Below are 25,860 nucleotides of genomic sequence, written 5' to 3'. Positions count from 1 at the left end.
CATGTAAGTGTAGATTAGTGATACCATAAAAAAAAAAGGGCAGTTCCTGTGTAGTAACCTCCAATGAGTTCTACACAAGAGTATAAAGGGCATATAAAAGTGTAGGCAAAGGGTCTGTTTGTGTTTATACAGAGGATCAAAGCCTAATTGGGCTACCGCAAAATTGAACTAAGATACGGTATGAAAAAGAACTTCCAACATCAGCACTCTCTGGAAGACTCATGCCAGAAGATGATCATCAAAAAACCCCAACAAAGATCCACGCACTGCTACAGCTGTAGATGCACTCATCCCACCAGTTCCTGGACTTGCCATGGGAATGAGGAAGGAGATATGTAAGCTGGCCTGTGCATACAGTAAAACAACAAATTTGACTGGATCTATACTGTTGGAACTCAACCAAGAATTAGGAGAAGTGCAAATTGTAGCGCTCCAAACTCTTACAACTACAGACTATTTACTGTTAAAAGAACATATGGCATGTGAACAGTCCCCAGGAATGGGTTGTTTTAATTTGTCTGATTTCTCTCAGACTGTTCAAGTTCAGTTGGACAATATCCACCATATCATAGATAAGTTTTCACAAATGCCTAAGGTGCCTTAATGGTTTTCTTGGTTTCACTGGAGATGGCTGGTAATTACAGATATGCTTTGGTTATGTAACTATACTCCTATTATGTTAATGTGTGTGCGCAATTTAAGTAGTAGCTTAAAACCTATACATGCTGAAGTACTCTACAAGAAGATATGTCAAAGAAATAATCAATCTTCCCATGTTTTCTTCTGCCTGCTACTTCTATAGCTTTTCTTCTTCCTTCCTAATTACAACCCTTAAATAGAATTCGTGCCTCATATCAAATTTACCGAGTATCATAACTCCTCCAAGTGGTAAAGATACCTCAAGACAAATGCTGGGCATAGAAGCCACAGGGCATAAATATGCAAAGAAGTAAAAAGCTAACCTTTTCAAACAATAAGGCTTCTCTCTCACTTACCAACTTCACATTTCCCTGTATGGCCCCGGAAGATGACTGGTTAGCCAGAGACGGGTAAGATTCCTCAAGGGAGGAACAACCTAAGACAGGCACAGTCGCAGGGGGGCCATCAGGTGAGAAATTGGGGATCAACAGAGGTGAGGCTTAGAACCTCACCCCCCCATTCTGAGAGAAATCTTCTGCATACGTGGATGTTTTATTGCCCTGGTCTAGCTTGGATTAACACATAATCTACAGGGACACACCTGATCATCTACATTTGCTCTCTTACAACACTAAACTATGTTTTCTACCTTTATCTTGTATCTACCTACCACTTCAGCATTTTATTAAAAATAATAATAATAAAGAGAGAAATGTGGTATCCACATATAAATCAAGTATAAAAACCAAATGAGTATTCATATTTGAACTGACTGTTTAGAGTTCATAATGCATGAGCAAAACCGAAAGTTTCTGTGATGACTGCCCTTGTACTGTTCACTATGTAACTTATTCATTATGTAAGAATTTGTTCTCCATGTAAGAACTTGTTTGTTATGCCTCAGAAGATTGGAGACTGACGAAAATTAGGCTTGGGGTGGATTAATGATTGTGCATTGAGCATTGACTCCCCTATACAGAATTTTATTGTCGTTAACAACCATTTGATCAATAAATATGAGAGATGCCCTCACAAAAAAAAAAAAAAAAGGACAGACTTCCAATGGTAAAATAAATAAGTAACCGGGATGTAATGTATAGCATAAGGAATATAGTCAAGATATTGTAACAGCTTGGTAGGGTGATAGCTGGAACCTAGAATTATGTATATAAATGTTCTACCACTGTGTTGTACACTTGAAACTAATGTAATGTAATACTGTGCGTCAACTACCCTTCAATAAAAAATAATTATTAAAAAAAAAAAATAGAAAAAAAAAATTAATCTAGAATGCTTCATGGAGAGAATGGAGGCAGCTTTGAAAAACTGAATAAGGTAAAACAAACAAACATGCTACTTTAGAACTAGGAAATGAATAAAATTTAGGTGAAGCAAGATGAGTTTACTGGACATATACTGTACTAGCCAAATACTTAAATAGAATGATTAGTTCTACAAAAAAGAGTCTAATGAGTAAAAGAAGAAAGTATTGTGATACAATGTTTAGTAAAGTAAAACAAAAAATTTTTAATGTGTGTATGTGGTGGGAAGGGAGGGGAGGTAAAATAAAGTAAAAGTAAAAACCTGAAAAAAAAAATATATTAATATCCCACCTACCTTGAAAAATCTGAAGCTATGGCGACCCTGGATTGGCCTTTCTCAGTGGCACCTCCCTTTAAATAAGCAGTTGGATCCAGGTGGCCATGGCTACACCTGCTCATTTCATGCACATAATTTACCATAGACATTTGGTGGTACTCCTTCTGCCACAGAATGGAAACTTGTGCAGGATAAAAGTGGGCAAATGTTTTCTTCCCTCTCTGTTGATACCATAATTGATGTAGGGATCATAAAACATTTGTACTAAATTATAAATTGTAATGATAATACTCGAAACTTTGCGTGGAGGAATATTGAGAGAAGACTTTCCTTTCGGCTCCTCACCTGCCTTGATTCTCAGAACTGTGATTCAATCTACTGCTTATTCTTCAGGACTTTTATTCTTAAAAGATTCATTTTAAAATACTTGTATACTGGTATACAAGCTTTTGGCAACAGCATTGCCATCCTCTGCTTTTAAATCAAAATGGTATGGAAAAGTACATCACAAGGAAATTTTGAACCTCAAGGAAATGCATATTTTAGCACATGTTTTCAATTACATTGGAATGAATTTGAAGCTATGGAGACCCAGCTTGGCACAGGGAACAGCTGGCCTGGTGACCATCCCCACAGCTTTCATCGGATGATACAAACCAGCCCTCCAAACAGAGCCTTCTGAGGTCAGCTTCCAAGTGTCATCTGGCCCAATCCAGAACCTTTACGAAAAGAGGAAAATATGTATTGTCCACCCCTCAAGCTCATACACCAGTGAATAAATCAGGAAGTGAGATTCTGTCATTTCATTTGTCCTGAACATTACCTCTCAGAGGAACTGGCCTGTCTTGCTACTGTCTTCCAGGTTTCATTCTGCATTTGAAACAGAAAAGCCAATCAGGGTAAAACTTTGTTTTCTACATGTGTTTTCTTAGGAGATGGTTTGCTTCTAACACCCACTGAGGTCTAGCAACAGTCTTTCATGAGTCAAAAATGGCACAGTATTATTTTATGACCAAATGTAGTATTTCTTTGAATGTGTTAGAGGCTGGAAGATTGCAGGGGCCAACACTGGACTCTAGGGAGACTTGAGTAGCCCAGTAGGAGTCAAATTCATATGTACCCGGTGGACTCCAGAAAGTCGCTCCTTTCAATGAATGGCTTCCCAACCATTCCTTAAGAGGCTGGTAGTTCCCCAAAAGTGTTCATGGGCTGCTTCAAGGAGGAAAAACCAAGAGTGAGGGTTTAGCTCCTGGCCCAGGCTTCAGCTAGGGAAGCTGTGTTTCATCTGTTTTAATATGAGCCTATTTAGAGTGATATTTCACTTAAAGGAAAACCTGATAGATAAAAAATTTTAAACCACTGCTTAAAGATAGATAACATTTGGGTGGCCTAAATACGACCCCAACCCCCCAAAAACAGGTTTTTTAATAAGCAGCATATGTGATCTAATATAACTATCCTGAGCTATTTGCTTCCTGAATTTAGTAACAGGAAGCCAGACAGATTTATACACTGCTTCTTTTGAGTGACTGCTTCTAGGCTCTCACATTGGTAAGTTTGCATTGAATCTTCAATTAATCATATACTTCTGATCTTTTCACATTTTAATCACTGAACTTCAATAATGACATTTGGAAAAGATTACTGACACCCAGAAAAAGGATATGACTAAAGATGCTACACATTTGTTACCAATGTTCAAGTCACACCTAATACTCACATCATCATTCTAACAAAGAAAATGTTAACAAAGTTCACCCGCATTTGGATTTCTGATGGTGTATGTCAGCTCACAACTGAAAACACAAAAATACTTGGTTACCCCTGAGTTGAGGAATTGCTTTACCTGTTATAAGTGTGAATCCTCCTGCAAGGTGACCCAATTCTCAACCACTAACACCTTAAGTAACTGAGCTATGCAAAAAGCTGAGCTCGGGGTCTTAAGGGAATGGGGCCCCTCGAGGCAGTGGGTCTGCTGTGAGCCCTATAACCATGTTTCTCAAGTCTAAAATGAGAACTCATAATCAAACAAGTCCAATTCTGCTTTGGGAGACACTTACACTAAATATTTAAACTCAGGATTATCCTAGAATGTCCTGATTACACACTTGCCAAAAGTCCTGAGCCCCCATGGAAAGTGTGGAAAGCTAGAAGGGAAACACAGAGGGCAGGAGGCACCCGGGAGCTGGCTGGGCACACACCTCGCTCACCTTACCATTTGTTCACTGGGAGTCCCAAGCTTCACAGCGGATGCTTACAGATGGTGAAACTGAAGCCCAATAGGCTGCCGGGCAGGTGTCAGCTAAGTTAGGAGGATGCCTGGGCTGCTCAGGTACACAGTCAAGAACTTGTGCTTGGAACCAGTCCTTAAAATGGTTCCATAAATCAGAGAGCTCTATGTGGTTTTTCTTTGGAGACAGAACCAAAGTTCCCAGCATAGTAAGATGCTATAGAGTCACTACTTGTCTTCTCTGTGTTATACTGCCTTCCCCATGCTCCCCCCTATATTATATGCGCTAATCATAATGCCCCTTAATCCCCTTATTGCTCCCTTCCCAGCCACCCTCCCCAGTCCCTTTCCCTTTGCTAACTATTAGTCCATTCTAGTCTGCTGCTGTTTTGTTTCTGGATTAATTTAATGGTGCTAGACCAGTGCTGTGAAGGCAAATAAGGAAAGGTTAAATATTAGATCATGTCTTCATAAATATAAATGTCCTAATTTTAAAATACGAAAGGTAAAGAAGAAGAAAAGCATGACTGACAGCCCATCAGAGGCTTCCCCTTGTTCCAGAGAAGAAGCTGGGAAGTAAGAATGAGGATGAAGATGATGGAGAGCTTGACAGAGGAACAGGCTCTGAGTCATTTTGTTCTCTATTCGTCACCCAGGCAATGGCGAGCAGCCCACTGCTGGGTCAATGGGATCCTTTACCTGCCCAGGCAGGGCCAGTGCATTCCATCTAGACAGGCATCTTCTCTCAGGAATAATGGGTCAGAGCAGACAAACAAACCATGATCGTTTATCCTTTCAAAATATGGACAAAGAAAGATAGAAAGATACAGCATGTAGATGGAGAGTTTGCAAAGGAAAGCCAAATTTCTGCATCCTTTGTTACAAGTTTTTAAAAGATATGATCTCAACATTATGTGTTAATGAGCACTTGACTATCAGTATTATTTCCATTCTTCTAATACAACAATAGCTCCAGACCTGTGAGCCTCTGATCTTGGTGGGTCTGTGGCATTATTACTTCAGACAGGAAATCCTCATGGCTATAGACTAAATAATAAATAAATAAATAAAGTGATATATGTACCACTTTCTCAAATGTCCTGTGAGCCTCTGATCTTGGTGGGTCTGTGGCATTATTACTTCAGACAGGAAATCCTCATGGCTATAGACTAAATAATAAATAAATAAAGTGATATATGTACCACTTTCTCAAATGTTTACAAATGCTTTATAAATAATAAAATATGCATTTATAAAAGCATTACTGAATTCATATCAGCTTTTATATTTATATTTTTGCAATTATTTGACATTAAATAACTACCAGAAAGCAAATTAAATGGAAATAACCACATTTATTTATTTTTCTCTCAATCAACTTGATTCCCATTCTGAGTTCCCATCCCCACAGACAGCCTGGGAATTCAAGCTGTTTTTCTCTGGGTTTCCCTCGCCCACACGAGCTGCTAGTGTTACATCATCAATTCTCATCCATTCTCTCCTGCGATTTTGTCAAGGGTGGAAATCTGCAGTGAGTCTGGGTATCTGGTACTTGGTCTCAGTGGGTACATCTCACAGCTGAGATCTGGCACCTGCCAGGACCGGGACCACAGAACTCCTTCTACTCTAAGCTTCAAATAAGAAGGAAGTAAAATATATAAGGGAACAAACATTTCTATCAATCATCCTACCATTGTCTTGTATCAGTCAGGGTCTGACTAGGAGACAGATCAAGAGAGCCCTAAAGAATACCCGAGGAAAGGAGGAGACCCCCAAAGAACAAACTTGGAAAGGAGGGAACCCACCTCCCCAAAGCTGGGAATCAGATATCATTGGAAAAGGTGCGGTTGCGGCCCACTAGACTGAAGAAATTCTCGGGGCTGACCTGAGCCAGAGCTGGCCCACAGTGTCTGGGCAAAGGTTGGAGGGCAGGGTAATGTGGGCTGGGACTGCGACGTTGGGAGCCTCCCCCTGGGGAACCACAGCTCAGACTGGCAAGCAGGAAACACCCCACCAGAGTGTAGGAGGCTCAAGGCTGAGAAGCCAAGCTCCAGAGTGCCTGTAGGGTGACTGCCACTGAAACTCAGTGGGGTGAGCACCAGTGGATGTCCCCTACTCGGGCCCCTGCTGCCTCAGTAGAATAAAAAGCACACACACGTACACAGAACCAGGAAGTGATGCCCATCCCCTTACTGTTGGTCTAGCACCCTCTACTGCCTGAGCTTCACAACATGCCAGCTGCAAAGGGGGAGGGATGCTTACAAGGTCCTGCTCCACTGTTACAGAGCAGCCAATGACAAATGGATTTAGTGCTGCAAGGAAATAAAGAGCTCAGTGGCACACATATAGAGATCCCCAAAAATGTTTTATGCTACAACCAGGGCCTCATGTTCACATGTTAGGGAACTCACAATAACATTAAATAATAGTTGCCTTACATCCTGTTATCCATTTCTAAAGCCAGGGTTCCATCTCTGGTGGACGTCATCTCTGCAGTCACAGTGCCCACCTTCCTAGAAAGACCTAGAGTGGAGACACCTGCTTTCTTTTCCAGGACCCAGTCCCCATCTCACCCTTACCCCAGAGGCCAGCCTTGTCTCCTCACGCCCAAGAACCCAACACATCTAACAAATCTCCAGCGTCTTCAAAGCCTCTTTGAGAATTAAAAGGCAAAGACTACAAAAATTCTTATATATCCCATAATCAAATTTTCAGTGAAATTTTTATCAAAACCCTTTTCTGGTACAGCTGTATATAGAAACATAATTTCGAAAAGTAGCTCACATGCTAGAGATATGCTTCTTTGACAAGAAATAAAATCGAATTATGTTGAATGACTGCAGCCATCCACAAAGAACACACTTCATTATTACATATTATACACTTACCTATCCAAATATATCAAACTAGTTCTAACAGAAATAAAATAAATTTTGGCACTTTTTATAATTTGAAATTAAAGTCTTCATTGAACCGCAAAATGCTTATAAATTTTCTTGAGAGAAATAAATGCATAATGAGAAAGAAATCATTATTTGCAAACAACACAATCCTATACCATGAAAAGTAAAAATTCAGATTAAGAAAAGTAGAATTAATGATGACATTCAATAAAGTGATAAGAAATGAGAAAAATACCTGAACAACTTAGCAAAAAATATAAAATAGGATGAAAAATGTATTCCATTATGAACATATCAACAATGGTGTATATTTAGGAATAAATAATAAAGAATTTCTACACCTTTCTGAAGAATAACTAATGTGCAAAGAACATAATCAAAGACCTTATTGTAAGATGATAGTGCTTAGTTCAGTGCCCAACACATAGTAGGCTTCAAAAATATTTACTGAATGGACTAGAATTGAAAAACCTAACACATTTTGGCAAACTGGCTTTGGCTCATCCAATCACATTTGAAAATAAACAGTTATATGTCAAGTCAGCTGAGTTTTATCCTCAAGATTCTATGCTTGACAATTTTGTTATCAACCAGCTTTGTTTGGTTAGAGAGAACTGCCCATAGCATGTGATTGGAATGGCACATTTGGTAATATTCAGAGAGGTGTATCCAGGGAATGTCCCTGCAATGCCCAGGAAGGCTAGGCAGAGCCTGGGCAGAGTGATACGAGTAGGTGGGGAGGGAGGAAGACAGGAATCTTTGCTAACCTAGCAAGGGACCAAAATTAGTGAGGATTATGGAAACTGATCGAAAGCCCATCAAATCAACAACTCATGCACACACGTACACACACACAAACACATGCACACACACACATGCAGCAGGATGAGAGGAATGAGATGCTCATCATCAGGACCAAAAAGTGCATCCAGACAAGACTGCAGCAGCAGACGGTTAGAATATGGGGAAAACCCAAGCTCCCTCAAAGCACTACCCATCTCAAGGTCACATCACTTATAAGAACTCCAAGCTGCACTGGTTCTGGCCTACGCTTGCCAACTGGAGGACCCACACCCTCGCACCTCAAAATTGGCATCCCCTCCAGCACCCTGCATCTCCACCATGTGCCAGGGCGCCCTGCCCCAGCTGCATTTGGCTCTCAGGGAGCCAAGCTCTTCTGAGTTGAAATGAAGCAGGATGCCTCGCCATCCACTTGACTTGCATGTGGGTGAGGTTACTAGAGGGATTCCCTGGTTCTCCATGTCCACAGAGATTATAGGTAGATTATTAATAGAGATTATAGCTTCCAGGACCAGAACATATAACCAGGGAGACAAATCACAACATGCACGCTGGAACCTGGAAGAACTCTCCAGTGTTAGGGACCTTACAGCCCTGCCTGCCCTTCTGCAGACTCAGGCGCCTTTCCCACGGTCGGCTTTCCAATGTGCCCCAACTCCAGCATGGTCACAGTTCACATCCTATCCCAGGAGGCTCCTCACTGGGAAAAGTGTGAAGACGGAGTCGAAAATACTGGCCTCCTTACCTCACCCCACCGCACTGTCAGCATCAGCAGCTCTCTTCCAAGTTCTCTGATGCATAAAAGAAATCTTGTGTAAAGTACTACACCAGTGCAGCTGTGAGACAAGCCCCCAGCCTTACGCCCTTCCACCTGGATGGCCATCCCAGGCCCATCCTCTGTAAGGCTCCGGCATCTCTGCCTGCATGGATTCCCACCCTTACCCCCACAGAGAGGCTTCAGTGGAGCCTGTCCAACTCAGGTGATAGATTTGGAGGAGCACATTCAACTCCTCACAGAGTGGAACCGGGACCCTCAAGCACCCACAGCCACTGTCCCACCGTCCTTCCTACTGCTGGACGAGCAGGGAAGCAGGGGCCTCCCAAACCAACCCCTTCCTCATGCCGTTTCTAAGGTGCACTTTACAATAAGAAGAACTCTGTGGTAATAAAGAACGAGAGAACAATGAATATTTAAAGTGTAAGGATTTTAGAAGAGTTGCCCGAATCTGAAATCTACTTGGCATGTCAGAGATGTGCCCTCGATTTACAGCAAGTGGAAGTAGGATGAAGAGTTGGTTGTCTGGCTGTGATCCCCAATTAGGATGTGAATTATTTGGAGTGGTTTTTGGTTGAATCTGAGGGAGTTTGGGTTGGTTCATTCATTTTTTTAGGGAGTGGGTTTGTGGGTTCATTGGTCAGTGGGCATTTTAAATCATGGAGACTAGTTTAGTTTTGACAGAGCAAGTTTGCCCATGAGCACTGCCTTAATAAAGCCAACTCAGGAACTCGAGACTCAGAGACCAGAAGGGAATAAAAGTATCCAGTCATCCCTCAGTCTTCCGGCACAGACATTAAGTCTCAGGGCAACTTTGAGCTCATGTTTATGCTTAGGCCAACCTGCGAGGCAGTCATCTGAACCTGTAATATTCCCAGCATCATCCCTAGCCTCCAATGGCCACGGGTCCCACTGACTGATTCAGTCTTGTGGTCAGATTGTTCCTGGTGTTCAATATCTACTCCTCCTGCTGGCAGTTTTAACCACGATTTCTTATTCCCCTGTTTTTGACTAATTAGAACAATCAAAGGTTCTCTCTTCCAAACCTGAGCCACAGGTCATTGAGTCAGCATCACGCTGGTTTGAGTTCTTATCATAAGCTTTCCATATTCCTCTTTTTTTTCCCCCAAACTCCAGGTCAAACTCCACAGTCCTCTCTACTTTCTGCAACATGTGATTTTTGAAAATATAGCAAAAAGAAAGTCTGAATAGCTGGGGCTATTCAGCTGGGACCCAGCAAGAACCAAAGGAAGTAGAATAACGAAGCATGTTCTGCTATTTAGCCTGAGTCTGTTACCATGTCCTAATGTGGCATTTGCCTTTTGTAGCATTTCGATAGTATCATTGACTTACGTTCCTTAGGAACCAATTTGATACATCCATTACAGCCAATTCCAGTCCCCACTTCCTTTCTTAACCAGTCTCTCTCTCTATGAACCATCTGCCCAAAGCCAGTTTTCTATAATGGCATGTTTGATGGGAACACTGTTCACAGATAATTTATCCAATTGCTCTTTATTAACTCTTGTTTGATTGCTGACACATGTTTTCTCCTGCTTGTCAAGATAGGTAATATATTTTTCATTCCCCTTTTACATATTAAAATATTTCCATTTGCCATATTATTTGGCTCCTTGATGGATTTTTTTTCATATATTCTCACCACTGGACATCCAGGTAATGCCCAATAATAAGAGCAAATTTTTAAATAGCATTTACTATATTCCAGGCACTGTTCTAAGCACTGTATAGTTATTAACCCATTAAATCCCCCAACATCCCTGAGAATTACATTCTACAGATGAAGAGGCTGAAGCACAGAGAAGTAACTCACCCAGTGTCACACAGCTAATAGTGCTGAGCCCATAACAAGTATTTGTTCCTCAGCATCCAGTGGTAACATTTCACATTGTTTTTGTACATGCTTAATTATCCTCCAATTCTTGTTTCTCTCTTTTCTAAAACAAGAAGAAAAGATCATACAAAATCATCATGAGCACAGTCAAATGGAACCAGTCATACCCTTTGGACTTACTGATTAATTGGGCTGCTTGTACCTCTGCTCTTCCAAGAGAACAAGTAATTCCCTTGGAGAGAAATGACTCCGATACATTAGCTTTTCCAGACCATGCGGCTGCTGTTGAACTCATCAACATTTAAGAGATTTTTTTTATCCAAGTTCTATATCTTAGCACAGCAAACTTCTCACAAACTGCCTCCAGTTCCCTCTGCCTGTTCTTGTCTCTGACCTCTCCCCTAGCAGGTCACCACCTTCCCATGGCCTCGTACTCACACCTGTGTTCAAGCCACTAGCCCTGAATGCCCTACCTACCCCCAACTTTAGTTTCATTTTCAATTATTTTTTACTTTTCTCAAAGTTATACATGTATATAATTTTAAAAGAAATATAGTTCTATGAAGTTTCCAATAAAGAAAAACAGCAGCTTGCTACTCCATCTTTCCCACCAAAGCCTTAACTACTTTCATCTCTTTTAACTGTGTCTCCTCCATGTTTCTAAACAATGTTTGTTAAATAAATTAGGATTATGTTCATTTGAAAGTAACAGAGAACCTTTCTACAATGACTTAAACAAGTAAGGAGTCTATTTATTTCACACAAAAAGAGGCCTGCACACGGACATGAATCTCAACAGGTTCTTCAGAAATCAAAGTCCTTCAGCTTCTCTGTTCCACCATTCTTGTTTGTGACACTCATCCACATGGTCACAGTATGGCTGCTGAACCTCCAAGCACTGTGCCCACATTCCAGGAAGAAAGAATGGGGAAGGACAAGATATCGTTCCTAGTAAGAGTTTGCCTCTTATTTGAAAAGGAATATCCTCTGAAGAACTTCCGCCTATGTCTTCCTTAGTCTTTTCAAAATTTTCAGTTATTGGTGTTAGGGAGGAAGAGGAGTTCTCTGCTGCTTCTTGCAATGTCTCTATTTGCTCCAAGTTCCTTTCTCCTATTTGTTTTGTCTTTGTCATGTGCTTGTTATTGATCTGTCTTTAGTGTTGGAAGCTTTCCCTAAGTTTTATGATCTTTGCCTACTCGTTCATTTTTAAGAGTAAAGTGGTTGGAATTTCTGTGTTCACAGGCAGGACTTGTGGACAGGGGGCTTCACTGCAAGGAAATCGAGGTGTTGTTTTCATCAAACACACATAGCGGTTAGTACCTGAAGGTCTTTTATCTTGGGTATATGAGCTTGGCTGCCAGCATCCTGACCATGAGTGGAGAAGGTTCTAGGGAGTCTCACCATCCAGCATGTAGCCTTCAGCCTTAACTGTGGCTGGTGTCCCTGAGTCCAAAGCGCATGTGGTCTGACATCTTCGGAGAGTAGTCGTACAGTCTTCTGCTAGGGGAGAAGAAGGGTAGCTGCCTAATGGCAAGGTGTGGGGAGGGAACCTAATTACTCCTCTTGCAGACTCTCAACAGGTCCTCCCATCCCAGCCCCAGCTGCCCCTTTAGAGGTTCCTGGGGCTCCAGATTCTGAGCCATTCTGGGGTCCTGCTGCCCAGAGCAGCGGCATCCTGGGCTTCCTCTCCGCCTGCTTAGGTTTCTGGTGTATGTGCTCCACTTGGTCAAGTCTCACACATCCACATGGTTTTTGGCTTCCAGAATTTATCATCTCTACTACTGTTTACTTAATTGTTTATAATTTTAAAAATATATTTAAATCACTACATGGTTGTTTGAATAGAGATTCCAGAGAAAGCAGAGGTCAATCCGCCAAGTTTATCCAGAAATAAGCTTTTAGTATCATGAATGCAGTCATCCCTCAAGGCAAGTTCAAATGTCTGCTTGTCTGTAATGCCGTCCTGGCTTCCTCTCCATTTTCCCCAGCTGATAAGTTAACCCCTTTCTCTCCTGCCTCCCCACGCTCTGCACTGACTGCTCTCTCGCACTTACGCACCACACCATGATGAGGGGTGGCCATGTCCGCCCTCCCACCTGACACTGGTAATGGCCATCCTGCATTCCCACCTCCTGGCCCTGTGCTTGACCCAAGTAAGGTCTTACCATTTTTTGACAAATTCATGAAATTTGATTATTTCACAACCTCCTTGGGAACTGAAATGAGCCCTGGCCCCCATATGCAGAGGCCAGGAGAGATCAAAAAAAGAGGCAGATCACTCCAGATTGGCAGGTGGCAGGTTTAATAAGCAAGAGAACTTACATACAAGGCTCATCTTAGGCGACTGCAAGATGAGTAAATCTGCATACCCACCCGCCAAATCTCAAGTTTATATAGAGGCCTTAACTGGATTCAGTCATGTATACCATCCGGATGGTGTCAACACCACATGGCTGTCTCAAGGCTACGTCCCTGGTGCAGCTTTTGGGAGTGGGAAAGGCACGCAGAACCCACATTGCAAGGACCCACATTGAAGGGTGAGAAGCCTCTGATTGTCGGGGTCCAGCTCACAGGTCAACCAGCAATCATGTCCTCTCAGTGACCTCCCCCAACAGTGATATTAAAGAGAGTGGACTACGAGGCAAAGTCAACCAGCTATAGTGTTGAAATAGTTATCATCACCTTGTTTGTGTGTCTTAGTCAGCTCAGTGGCTCTAACAAAATAACCATAGATGGGGTAAACATAGACATTTATTTCTAACAGCTCTGGAGGCTGGGAAGCCCAAGATCAAGCTGCCAGCAGACTCCGCTCTCAGTGAGGGCAGTCTTCCTGGTCTGCAGACATCAGGTTCTCGCTGTGTGTTCACACTGGGGTGGAGTGGAGGGGAGCTGCATCAGGCTCTGGTCTCTCCCTCTTCTTTCAAGGACACTAACCCCATCACTGAGGACCCTATTCTCAGGATCTCATCTAAACCTGATTACCCCCAAAGGCCTCACCTGGGGGTAAGGCTTCAACATATGAATTTGGAAAGGGAGGGGCTGGGGAGAGGAGGAGCAAACATTCAGTGTATAACAGTGTGTTTTCCCGCTTGAAGCCAGGGCTCGACAGCTGGTGCTCACTTCGCTGTCAGTCTCCCTAAGCGGTGAAAGTATTCCTCTCATACTGGGATAGAAGGTGAACAGTGTGCTGACCGGGAAGGGGAACTCCATGATCAGGACGGTAGTGAATAGCTTTGGGCCACACTGTCTCAAGTACACCGTGGGAAATATTCTGGTATCAGAGGCAGTTCAGCCACTAAGATGGCCAGTCGTTTGTATTTTTCAATGGCTTTGTGTGCCGTAAAGTAAAACTGTTCACTCTTAATCAGTAAATTTGCACTTAGCCTAAATCATAGTCATTTAATTAAAGTGTTAGCATGCTTAAAATTCTTACTAGAGATGTCAGTCATGAGAAGTTTTTAATAACTATTTTGATAGCATACTAATGTTGTGGGTGGCCCTATTTTACAGAAGTAATACATGCAAAAGGCAAACGTGGATGTGTGTCAGTGGTCAAGGTAGACATGAATCCATATGCCTTGCCTCTCAATCCGGCTTCCTTGCTGGGGTTGGCATGGGGTACAGAGGTATTCCAGGATCTACATGTGCTTTGTTTAGCAATAGCACTGGTAAGACACTACAAGAGGCCCAAAATAGTCACAGATGCTAAGCCCCACATCACCGAAATGAGACCTGACTTAATTACAGTCCTGGCTCTTCTAGAAACGGAATCTTACAACCATCATGAAGAATCACCAGATCAGCATTAGTTAGTAACCTGCCTGGTAGACCCCTGATACTTGTTAATTTCATACATTGTTAAAAAAAAATTACAATCAGAAATACATATATAAAAGAATAGAAATAGAATGCATAATTTCCACATCAGTAAAGAAACAAAAGATAAACTATTAAAAAGAAGAAGAAATGAAATAGAAGGAAAAAAGCTTTTTTTGTTCAGCAGAATGAAGTAAAGGAAAAAGGAGGTATCAAAGAAAAACATAGTAGATTCAAAATGAAATGATAATAGTCCAAATGCATAGTAACTAAAATAAATATAAACATATTTTGACTTATCAATTAAAAGACAGAAAATCCCAGATCTTTTCTTTATTTTTACAATAGGCTTTCATTCTAATAAAGCCAGTTTAGTAGTACTCATTTAGTCAAATAGAATTAAGGAAAAAAACATTAATGAAGATGAAGAGGGAGATTACTTAATAAAAAGGGAAAAAATATCCAATAAGATACAAAAGTATGAATTTGCCTTACCTAACAAAATAACCTTGAAATAAGTATATATATATAAAAAATCACCAGAATTAAAAGGAGGAATGGACAAATCCATACTTATAAGGAGGCTTTTTTTTAACACATCTCCATCAGCAACTGTTACATCAAGCATAATAAGAGCACAAATGATTCAACAAAAGCAATCAAATAGCTTGATATACATCACAGTAAACATAATACACAATCTTTAAGGAAAACAGAGAAATTCTCAACAACACACCAAAATATTTGTGTAAGGAAACAGGTTCTGTGATCACAATGCAATAAAATTAGAAACAATAACAGATTTTTTAATTGAAAAAATTAAAATATCTTTGGAAATTAAATTTTCTTAAAAAAATCTGTGGGTTAAGGACAAACCGACATGAAAGTTACAGAATCTGTAGAGTGAACAATAAAAGCACTACCTATCCATATTTATTGGCTGTACCTCAAACAGGAAGGATATTTTAAAAAACAAAAAAGCAAAAATGAATGAGATAAATATTAAAAGTCAAGAAGGTACAAAACTGGAGAAGTCACAAAATAGAAAAAAATATTTGAAAATCATATCTGATAAGGAATTTCTGTCATAAAGGACTCTCAACAGTCAATAACAAGAAAACAGCTCAAGTACAAAAAAAAATTTTTAACTTGGGCAAGTTTTGCACAATCATTTTACCAAAGAAAGCATAAAGATAGCAAATAAGCATATGGAAAGATGCTCAACATATTGAGTCACTAGGTAAATGCTAATTAGAGGCAAAATGAGATGCCACTGTTACTAAAGTGATTGGCCATACAACTGGTGATGATTCGTGGAGCAAGTAACAAGTAGGAAGTTCTTTAAAAGTCAAATATGCATCTACCATAAGACCCAGACATTCCACTCCTAGGTATTTATTTACCCAAGAAAAATGAAAACATATGTTCATACAAAACTTGTATTTGAATGTTGTTATCAGCTTTATTTGTAGTAGCTAAAATCTGGGAACAATCCAAATGGCCATCAGAGACTGGACTGACAAATCATGGTATATCCACACAATGGAATACTGCTCAGTAGTAAAAAGGAATTAACTCTTGAAATTCACAACTTGGAGAATCTCAAAATGATTGATTATGCTAAGTGAAATGAATTCTACAAAGAAGAGTACATTCTATGTGATGCCATTGATACGTAGTCCAAGGAAATGCTTACTCATCGATAACAATGGAAAGCAGATCAGTGGTTGCCTGAGAATGGGGAGCGGGGAAGGGAAAGAGGAGATTTCCAAGGGTCACAGTGAAGTCTTGGGGGGCTTGGTATGATCATTGTCTTGAGTGTAGTGATGGCTTCAAGAGTGTGTAAGTAAACCTAAATATATGCAGTGTATTGTATGTTAATTATACTTCAATAAAATCTGTTTTAAAAAGTTTGGTATTGGTGCAGGAATTGATAAAAAGATCAGTGAATCATAATAGAGAGACCAAAAATTGACCTGTATATATGTGGAAATTTGGTGTATGATAAAGGTGGCATTACAACTGATGGAGAACTGATGAACCACCCAATAAATAGTCTTAAGGCCGTTGACTTTCCATATTGAAAAGTTAAATTAGATGCATACCTGCCAAAATCAAAACCAGACTGATCAAAGACTACAATGTAAAAAGGAGCAAAATGGCTTACAATTATTAGTAAAAAGCCTACGAGAATATATTTATGACTTCAGGGTAAGTAAGGATCTCCAAAACATGACACAAAAGCCATAAACAGAATTAAAAGAGAACCTGCAGACTGGGAAAAGGTCTTTGCCTACATAGAACAAAATAAGGATTAATATCCAAATACACTTTTTCAAAACTTGGGAATCAACAAGGAAAGGCAAACACCCAATAAAAACATGTAAAAGCAATGACCAAGGTAATCCTCTGAGGAAGGAATCTGAACAGCCAACAGATTAAAAAAGCTCAGCTCCACTAGTGATTAGGAAAGTCCAAATCAAAACGAGGAAATAGTACTTTTCACACCGACTAGCAAAATTTTAAGACATGAAAATATGAAGAGTTGGAACGGATATGGAAAAATTCTCCTACAATCCTGGGTAAATTTTGAACAATTGCATCTAAGACAAGTCGACACTACTTAATGATTTTAAAATACATTTTCCTCAGAACCCAGCAGTTTCATCTGGGGTTGGGGCAGGGGAGTAATGGCAGTCCAGTCAGTCTGCGCCCCCTGTGTTCCCTGAAACATCTAAACTGTCTCACAAGCCCACACTCCAGGTAACTCATCTTCCCCGTGTGCTGAGAAGGTGGGGCCGAATGGAGTCACTCAGCAGACCAGCAGGAAAAGGCCGCTTTGTAATGGCCCCACATCTATTTGCTCATCTACATTGCCTCTGTGGGATTTTTCCTGCCACACTCTGCCCAATAAAACACCCAATAAAACATGTAAAAGCAATAACCAAGGTAATCCTCTGAGGAAGGAATCTGAACAGCCAACAGATTTAAAAAGCTCAGCTCCACTAGTGATTAGGAGAGTCCAAATCAAAACGAGGAAATAGTACTTTTCACACTGACTAGTAAAATTTTAAGACATGAAAATATGAAGAGTTGGAACGGATATGGAAAAATTCTCCTACAATCCTGGGTAAATTTTGAACAATTGCATCTAAGACAAGTCGGCACTACTTAACAATTTTAAAATACATTTTCCTCAGACCCAGCAGTTTCATCTCTCAGCGGCTGCGGCCACCAAACTGCTCAGCCCCGTCAGACAACCGTGAGTCTGAGCTCAGGGTCCTGGCAGCCGGCCTGGGCCTCCCGGCGGCCCCAGCGAAAGGAGGGGAGGGCATTGCACCCTCCCCGGCAGACCTGAGCAGCCTCCCCGCGAGGAAATAAGTACTGCCGCTCTTCTCGTCTGCAGAACACAGCGAGGCAGCTTCGTCTGTGCAGGTAGCAGGCCTGCGGGTCTGTGGGCAGAGGACCTCGCCAGCCCCCCTCGTTCCGGCTGGACGTGGAGACATTTCCTGGCCAGCCAGTGGGCCGGACGGGCACGCGCTCGTCACCCGAAGCCCTCGGTGGGGCTTCATGTGGGTGTGGGGTGGACAGGGGGCCCACAGCTCTGACCTCACCGGGGCCCATTGTGCCACCTGAGCTAACCAACACCGGGCAGTCCCCTATTTCAGGAAGAGGGGCGGCAGCACTGTCATCACCCTGTGATTCACAACACAAAGTAACACGTCCATGTGCACCCACCACCGCCAAACAGATGGTCTTTAAATGCTTGCTTAACGTTGACTTATTAAGGCCAGTGCTTACTGACTGATTCTCTCCTGATAACCACGTATGCATAAACAGGCTCATTACTGATTCAGCCCGGCAGGCCGGCGCAGAGCTGGTGGTTGGGGGAAAGAAACTGGCATGCTTCCCACTTTTCTGCGGCTCCCTCTTCCGTTTCCTTTGGGCCTTTCAGGATTACATAGCTCCAATAGGTAAATCAGGATAATAGACCTGGTTCCCAGCAAACAGAATGATGCATGCATCAGCCTTTCCTTCAGCCTTGACTTTGAGGTGATAGCCTGGAAGCACCCCCATATCGCTAAACACATAGTGACGCTTGGTGTGTCCAGGGCCGCTGCTTCAGCCCCTGCCACCACCTCGACCGGGGCACTTCCCATCCAGAGGGCAGGACTGCTATGCCCCCAGTTATGAAGGACTCACATGCCCTTAGAATGACCCCAGTCTGGGGTTCATCCCAGCAATGGTGCAGTGACATCTGTGAATCAGATTCCCGCCAGGCCCACCTGCCCATCACTCAACTCTAAGTTCAGCTGAGCCTTCTGGCATGGCCAGCTCAGACTCCAATGTGCGAGGGTCCTCCACTGAAACTGAGATTAGAAGACTTCCATTTTAACAATTCTGCTGTGTGTTGCATTCAGTTCAGCCTGTCCCAGTAGCTGAATTTCTTCATTACCTCTTAATTCAATCAGCATATTGAAATCAGAATAATTCCCACCTGCCTATAGCACATATTCCCTGCACGGTGTCATGCCCTGGCCTGCTTTCTAACTTCTAGAGCTGGGGCCACATACCCCCACCAGTATCTGCAGCCCTACAATGAACCCGTTGGGGGGAAGGCAGGAGCTCTACGTCATATCCCATCCACTCCATATGAAGTCAGTTCTTGCTTATCGTTGGTATCCACAGGTTTCTGAAATTGAGACCCAGTCTTCACATCTAAGATGTCCTATGTGCCACTACCTTGTGTCCCCAGTACTTTCAGGGACCAAATTCCTCACCCAGCACCCTGGTTCTCCCAGCCACCATGATGGGATTTTTATCTCTGAAACCCCACCCCACGAGATTAGGTTTTTAACATCTCTGCCCAGTCCTTGACTCACCCTGTGAAAAACCTGGATGTTGGGTTGGGTTTGTACCTTTTGCTAAGGAGAGGTATTCTTGTCACATGTATCTTTTCTCCTTTCCTTCCCCGTCCATTATGGTTGACCTCTGTCTAGTATTGCAGCAGGAGGCTTTGAGGGACTGGTGCCAGCTCCACGGATGGACCCTAACTGGTCTCTACTAAGAGGCCTGGCCTGCACCCAACACCTAAGCCCTCAGTGAACAGACTGGTTCACTGACAGGCATGAGGCTCAATTCAAACCAATGGGCACGTAAGTTTGGGTTTCCAGGTTTCTTGCTCCGGAAACCGTGGGACACCAGATGCCCCTCCTGCTGGGTATGAACAGACAAGCATGAAACCCTGACTGAATTGCAGCCAAACCTCAACTATTCAGAAAAGGAGCTTTTGCATGAAGCTGGGTTGCGGATGTTGACAGAAACCACCAGGATGATTGAGCACACACTGAGGCGCTGGGTCAACCAGGCCTGAATCCGTTCAGTGTCTCTGTAGTTGAGCCAGTGTGAGTTGGACTCTTTTTCTTGCCACTGAAACACCCTAACCGATCCACTCACAACCTGGACCAGCATCAGCCTCACAGCTCAATACTCCTGTCACCGTATGTTCAATGGAGGGCACACATTTGTCTATATATTCATATAAACACCTCAAAAAACGTAAAATGAAAATTGAAACTTCTAACATATGATTTTTCTGTATTTGTATTCTCTACAATGTGTCAACAACTTAAACATTGATATACACAATAATTATTGTGTGACTGCAAGTAGAAGACACACACATGCACAAATACAGCCTACTTGGCATAATCTTAACTAGGGAGGAAAAAAATCAGTGTTGCATGTCATGAATAATGACACTTTACCACAATTACTTTAATGGTATCACCCTGTGGCAGCAGAATGGAAATGCTTTGGGGTAAAGTTTCAGGATAGAATTTTAAAAGTCATCCTAATAACCATTAGGACTCTAATAAAAACAACAAACAAAACGTGATAAATAGGCATGACACTGAGGCTATCACAATGGCAAATTCCATATGAATACATATGTCTATTAGCTATGCTACACTATGGCCAGCCCTATGTAATGCCAAACATCTGGTTCAAAGATAAAAATAATGAAATAACAATGGGTGTGTCTAAATAGACATGGATTTAGAATATGAAATAGAATTTCACATGTTAAAATTTTTATTCTATGGTCTAACTGTAATACAATTTTGCTCAAAGTCAGAGTTAAATTTCAAAACTAAATTTTAACATTTTGTTCATTAATAGCTAAAATTATTTTGTTTGTAAACCACTTGTATTGCTCTATAAATAGAACTACAAAATAAAACATGAAATTGACTTTGAAGTCCCTACACATTCTGTGAATATGGTCATCTAAGCATTGATGCTCTCATACATCTCAGGATGTAGATTCTCTACCTCTCAAGATTCCACATTAATTTCATGATTTGATTTTGAAACAAATATATTTAAAATGCTCACAGACGTCAAGAGTTCAAAAACTCAAATTTAAGACACATACATTCTTTGGCAGTAGCAAAGTATATTATGTATTTTTTAAGAATTCACAGAACACTTCAGAAAACATTTGTGTAAAGTCAAGAAAAAAGTAATGACATGGTAACTGAAGTCTGCCTCAGGACAATTACAAAAAGCTGAAAACAGATCATTAATCTGCTTATTAATCTGTTTAATCTAAACAAACACCAGTAAGTTTTAGATAAACTATTTAATGGCTAGTCTGAAATATAAAAAATGTTAAACATCATCTCCAAATAAAAATTTTAAATATCTGACTTAAGTGGAAAATAAAAAGCAATAGTCTTGGTATTTGCCCAAGACATGCATTCTTATATTCTCCTATTTATTTACTAGAACTACATAGTACCTTTCATCTCAAGAATTCCAACTTAACGTTAAAATCTTGAAAATAACCAGAGGCAAACATACTTTGAGATTCTCCTCAAAGGTCTCTACAAGAGATAAGTGTGCCTTTTATAATTTAAGGACCAGCTTAAAATAAACAATTATATTTAAAGGATAATTCCTCTTGCCTTTCCTTCCTCCTTCCCTCCTTCCCTCTTTCTCTCTCTGTCTCACACACACACACAAAGAAAAAATACCAAATTGATTATTTGGGTTTGAATAAATCAGCAGTAAGTAACTATTTAGCCTAATGCTGTTAAGCTACAACTTCCTGATATATTTTTTTTGGAGAACTCTTAAGTTTTTCTGTGCAAATTAATAAATTGTTCTTTTTTTTCATTTCAGTAGAAATTCAAGACAAAAATTTTTAACTCAAGCGTTTTCTGGGCTATTTGGATATCCACTTTATATCTGAGAATGGCGAGATGATTTCATCTGCAGTTTGAATTGATTACATGGTCATCAGGTTTAGGCTTGGAGAGCTAAGCAGAAACGGATTTAACAGATAAATGAAGGATTTTTAACCCAGGAATGGTAAAAGGTAAATTGCACTGCAGATGACAGAAGGAATATATATTTTGCAATATTCTGAGCGAGTTGTGTTAGGGGAGCTGCACCGCCTCAGGGTGACTGTGTGAAAGCCTGCCCAGGAAAACACAGCGGGGAGAAGCAGCCGGTGGAATGTCCACATGCAGGGGTGAAATTCAGTTTCACTGATGCTATTCATTTGAATCATATTGGTTTCATAATTGCCTTTGTATTAACTGATATGTTCCTTTGGCTTTATACTTGTATAAGATCTGTAAAAATAGATTTTATATAGGTTTCTATTTTTACATATTGATATTAAATATAGTAAAAATGATTTGTTTAAAAAAAACTGAATCTCCTGAATTCTTTCATTTACAAACAAAAATGGGTTTTCTCATCATCTCTTACCATTCCTCTGATATCTTGTTGTGTGACTTTCTGACAAACTGGCAGAGGGAACGTTTCAGACAGTTGCTGATCATGACAAAAGCTGTGCCCCATCACCCAAATCTTGCTGGCATAAAATGCAGCCATGCAGTGTATTCTTAAATAGATAGGTTTTCATCCAACAGTATAATTGTCTATGGCTCTGTGAATACAGGCCTCATAATGTGGGGCCCTAGCATTATGGCAGTAAAATCATAAAAACCGCCACATTGATTCAATGCGTTTGTTCATTCAATCAATACCTATTTAGTACGCAAGGCAATGTAGGGGCTCTGGGGATATAATGCTGATATTGGAAACAGCCCCACAGCCTCTGCCTTCTCGGAGAACATGGTCTAGTGGAGGAAACCGCTGCTAACCAATCACGCTAGCCACCCTCAGGATGGGCTCCGAAGTCATCGGTGCTTCAGGAAGTTTCAGGTACTCACTCAGCTTCCATCACCCCAACATTCTGTGGAGATGGGGCCTCTGCTTTGATCTGGAGGGTGATGGACACTAGCTTTTTGGCTGTCTACACAAAGAACACAACCTTGGAAGTCACATAAATCATACCTTTCATAATCTGAAAACCTGCCAGAGGCTCAGGGACATAGCTGACCTGATATTCAGGAAAAAACTTCCTGGTGGCCTACAGGAGGAGGAGGAAGAAGCAAGGAAGGAAAAAAGGAGAGAGGAAAGCGAGAGGGAGAAAGGAGCAAAGAAAGAAAAAGAGAAAGAGAGAGGAAGAAGGAAACTGTGAGACGCAACCTGAAGGGCACAGCTGGCGCCCAGTGGTCTCCGTCTCATCCAGAGCACAGCCGCTGTTCTCCCAGAGGCCCCCAGGCCTGAGTGATGACGCCCCCATGCTCACCACTGGCTTCTAACCCCCTTGCTCTCCAGCCCCGTGGTTCCTCAGGCTATTCGTGGGACACACCAGGAGCTCACTCCTGCACCAAGGCTTTAGTGGGGTGCTCTGCCCCTACATACCTGAGCCCCTCACCCCCATTTCCTGCAAGCGCTTGCTCAAACTCCTCCTCAATGAGGCGCACCAGGACCACATTCTTAAAACGCCCCCTCTTCACCCTCTATCCTGCTCTGTTTCCATAGCACTCTCACCTTCTAATGCATTAAATAATTTACTTATTTTTATGCCTCTTGCCTCCCTCTCCCACCGACAAACAACTAGAATATAAGCTTCCTGAGGGCAGGGACTGTGTAATGTTCTGTTCATTGATCTATCACCAGCAACTAGAATTGTACCTGGCAGTAATATTCAGCCAACAAATACTTGTCAAATAAACAAATAAATGGACATCTTGGCAAATCCCTACCACAACACCACAAAGGACCATTCTAATGTTACCCCTACATAGGCCAATGTTAGCACACCAATGACAGTTAACAGTTATGCCAAAAAGCTTTAATAGTTTTTAAAATATATCTGGAGTACTTACTATGGACCAGGCATTGTACTAAATGCTGCACATGAATTATTTTTTTAATTGTTGATGCAACCCCGTCAGGGGCATTCTCATTCTGTGTTATAGATGGGGAAAGTAAGACTTGAGAGACCTTGTAAACCAACAGTGGTTACACAGGTGTGGGGTGAGGGTCGGGGAGAAGGGCCAGATTGGAACAGGATTCAAATCAAGAACATCTGTCTCTGAAGCCCAAGCTCTCAACCCCTGGCTTGCAGTGCTCACCTGCTCAGTCAATGGAGGCCCCCAAGAGGCCAAAGTAATGCCTGGCACATGGACAGCAATCCAGCGGTCTGCCTAGCCCGACAATGACCTTTAGAGGGTCTAGCAAGATCTAGAGAACAGATGAACTGCATCACCTTTCTCACCTTAATCACCATCACGTATCAACAAGGAGGAGGCAGCAGACATCATGACGGTGAGGCAGCAAACCCTTCACTCATGAAGGATCTCCACATGATGTACTAAGCGGTCAGGCTTTCTATAAACATCAGTGTGGATTCCTGTGACCGGGATTCTCACGTGGCCCTGGTTGGCTAGCTCACTGCACACATGTGGGCAATACATTTTTATTGACTCTATATAAAGAGCTTCTCCCAGTGCTCTGGGCAACACGGTGGCACAGCTGCAAGGCTGTAGGGAAGACTGGAGTGGTGGCAGCGCCGAGGACAGAGACTGAGATGGCTGCAGGGGTAGAGAGGCCCAGAGGCAGAGACTGACTTGCTGCATGCAGACTCGCTCTGAGTGGACAAATCGTTCACAATAACAAAGTCTGAAACAATCTGACCATCAAAATAAATGACCCATTGAATAAAATAGGACTAAAAGAGGAATTCATCAATCTAAACTGGTGTAAACAAATGAGTAAATAATTTGAAACTTTGATGATAAACGTGATACGTAAGTCTCAAAGTACCTCCTCCCAAAAGTCTTATTAGTTATAAAAAAGGAAAAGAATATCTTTACAGTGGAGAAGGCTGGCAGACAACACTGCAATCAAGTGGTGGAAGTTAACATCTGTTAACCAGTACTGGCACAAATTGAAACCATGTGCCACATGATAGAATGAAGTGAAAAGAACACGTCACCTCCATGATATTCCTGTAAACATGCACAAATTCAATCTAATATAGGGAAACACAATATTGAAGAACATTCTACAAAATAACACCTGTAATCTCAAAAGTATCAAGGTCATGGAAGACAAGAAAGACCTTGGAACATTCCATTTGAAGGATATTAGGAGTCATGGTAACTAAACATAATGGTGATTCTGGACTGGATCTTTTTGCTGTAAGGGCATTATTGTGACAGTGGGTGGAACTTGAGGAGTATCTGAGGATTACAGGATAATAAAGTATAATTATTCATTTCCTGATTTTGAAGGCTTTCTGGTCACTCTGCAGAAGAACATCCTTGTTTGCAAGAAATATACATAAAGTACCCGGCAATGATGGGTCATCACACTGGCAACATCCTCCCACGACTCTGAAAAGCTAAGGTTCTTGTACTATCACTGCAAATTGTATGTAAACATGAGATTGTTACAAAATAAAAAGAATTTAAAAGTTTAAAATGAACAAGATTATCTGTTCTCAAATGAACAAAACAAAAAATGTCCAGGCAGTGTGCGCCCAGGGGAGCCTCCTCTAATACTGTTCCAACACCCTGAACCCACTCTGCTTTTTTCATAAATCCTGCTTTTAGCAATGGAAGGGAGAAAAGCATAGAAATACTGCCATCTCCTGGTCTTACCGCAGGTACACACAGAGTAATAAAAAAACAATCCTGAGTTTTCCTCCGGACCACCAAGAACAGAGCTTTTTATGGGAACTGGCTTTTAAAGGCTGTCAGAGAGGAAGGCAAATAGACCCTTTCACCTTGAGGCCTGACTAATAATTAAATCTGAGACTCGAAGCAGATGGCCAATGACTCTGGGTTTCAGATGAGCCCAGGGCGTACCC

The 25,860-nt window shown here is 41.6% G+C and overlaps 1 long non-coding RNA gene across 1 annotated transcript in view; it reads right to left on the bottom strand.

Moving 5' to 3' along the window:
• Positions 1–24,245, bottom strand: part of LOC130679708 (uncharacterized) — a 33,345-nt gene extending 9,100 nt beyond the window's left edge. The window contains exons 1-2 of the long non-coding RNA XR_008992716.1: positions 24,122–24,245; positions 10,782–10,905 (exon numbers count right to left, since the gene is read on the bottom strand). This is a non-coding gene — a long non-coding RNA (uncharacterized LOC130679708). The remainder of the gene's footprint in view (positions 1–10,781; positions 10,906–24,121) is intronic.
• Between the last annotated feature and the right edge of the window lie 1,615 nt (positions 24,246–25,860).

Source organism: Manis pentadactyla, chromosome 12 (genome assembly GCF_030020395.1).
Source record: "Manis pentadactyla isolate mManPen7 chromosome 12, mManPen7.hap1, whole genome shotgun sequence".
Classification (NCBI taxonomy): Eukaryota; Metazoa; Chordata; class Mammalia; order Pholidota; family Manidae; genus Manis; species Manis pentadactyla.
Note: the sequence above shows the minus strand (reverse complement) of the source record. Positions and strands in the feature narration are given on the sequence as shown.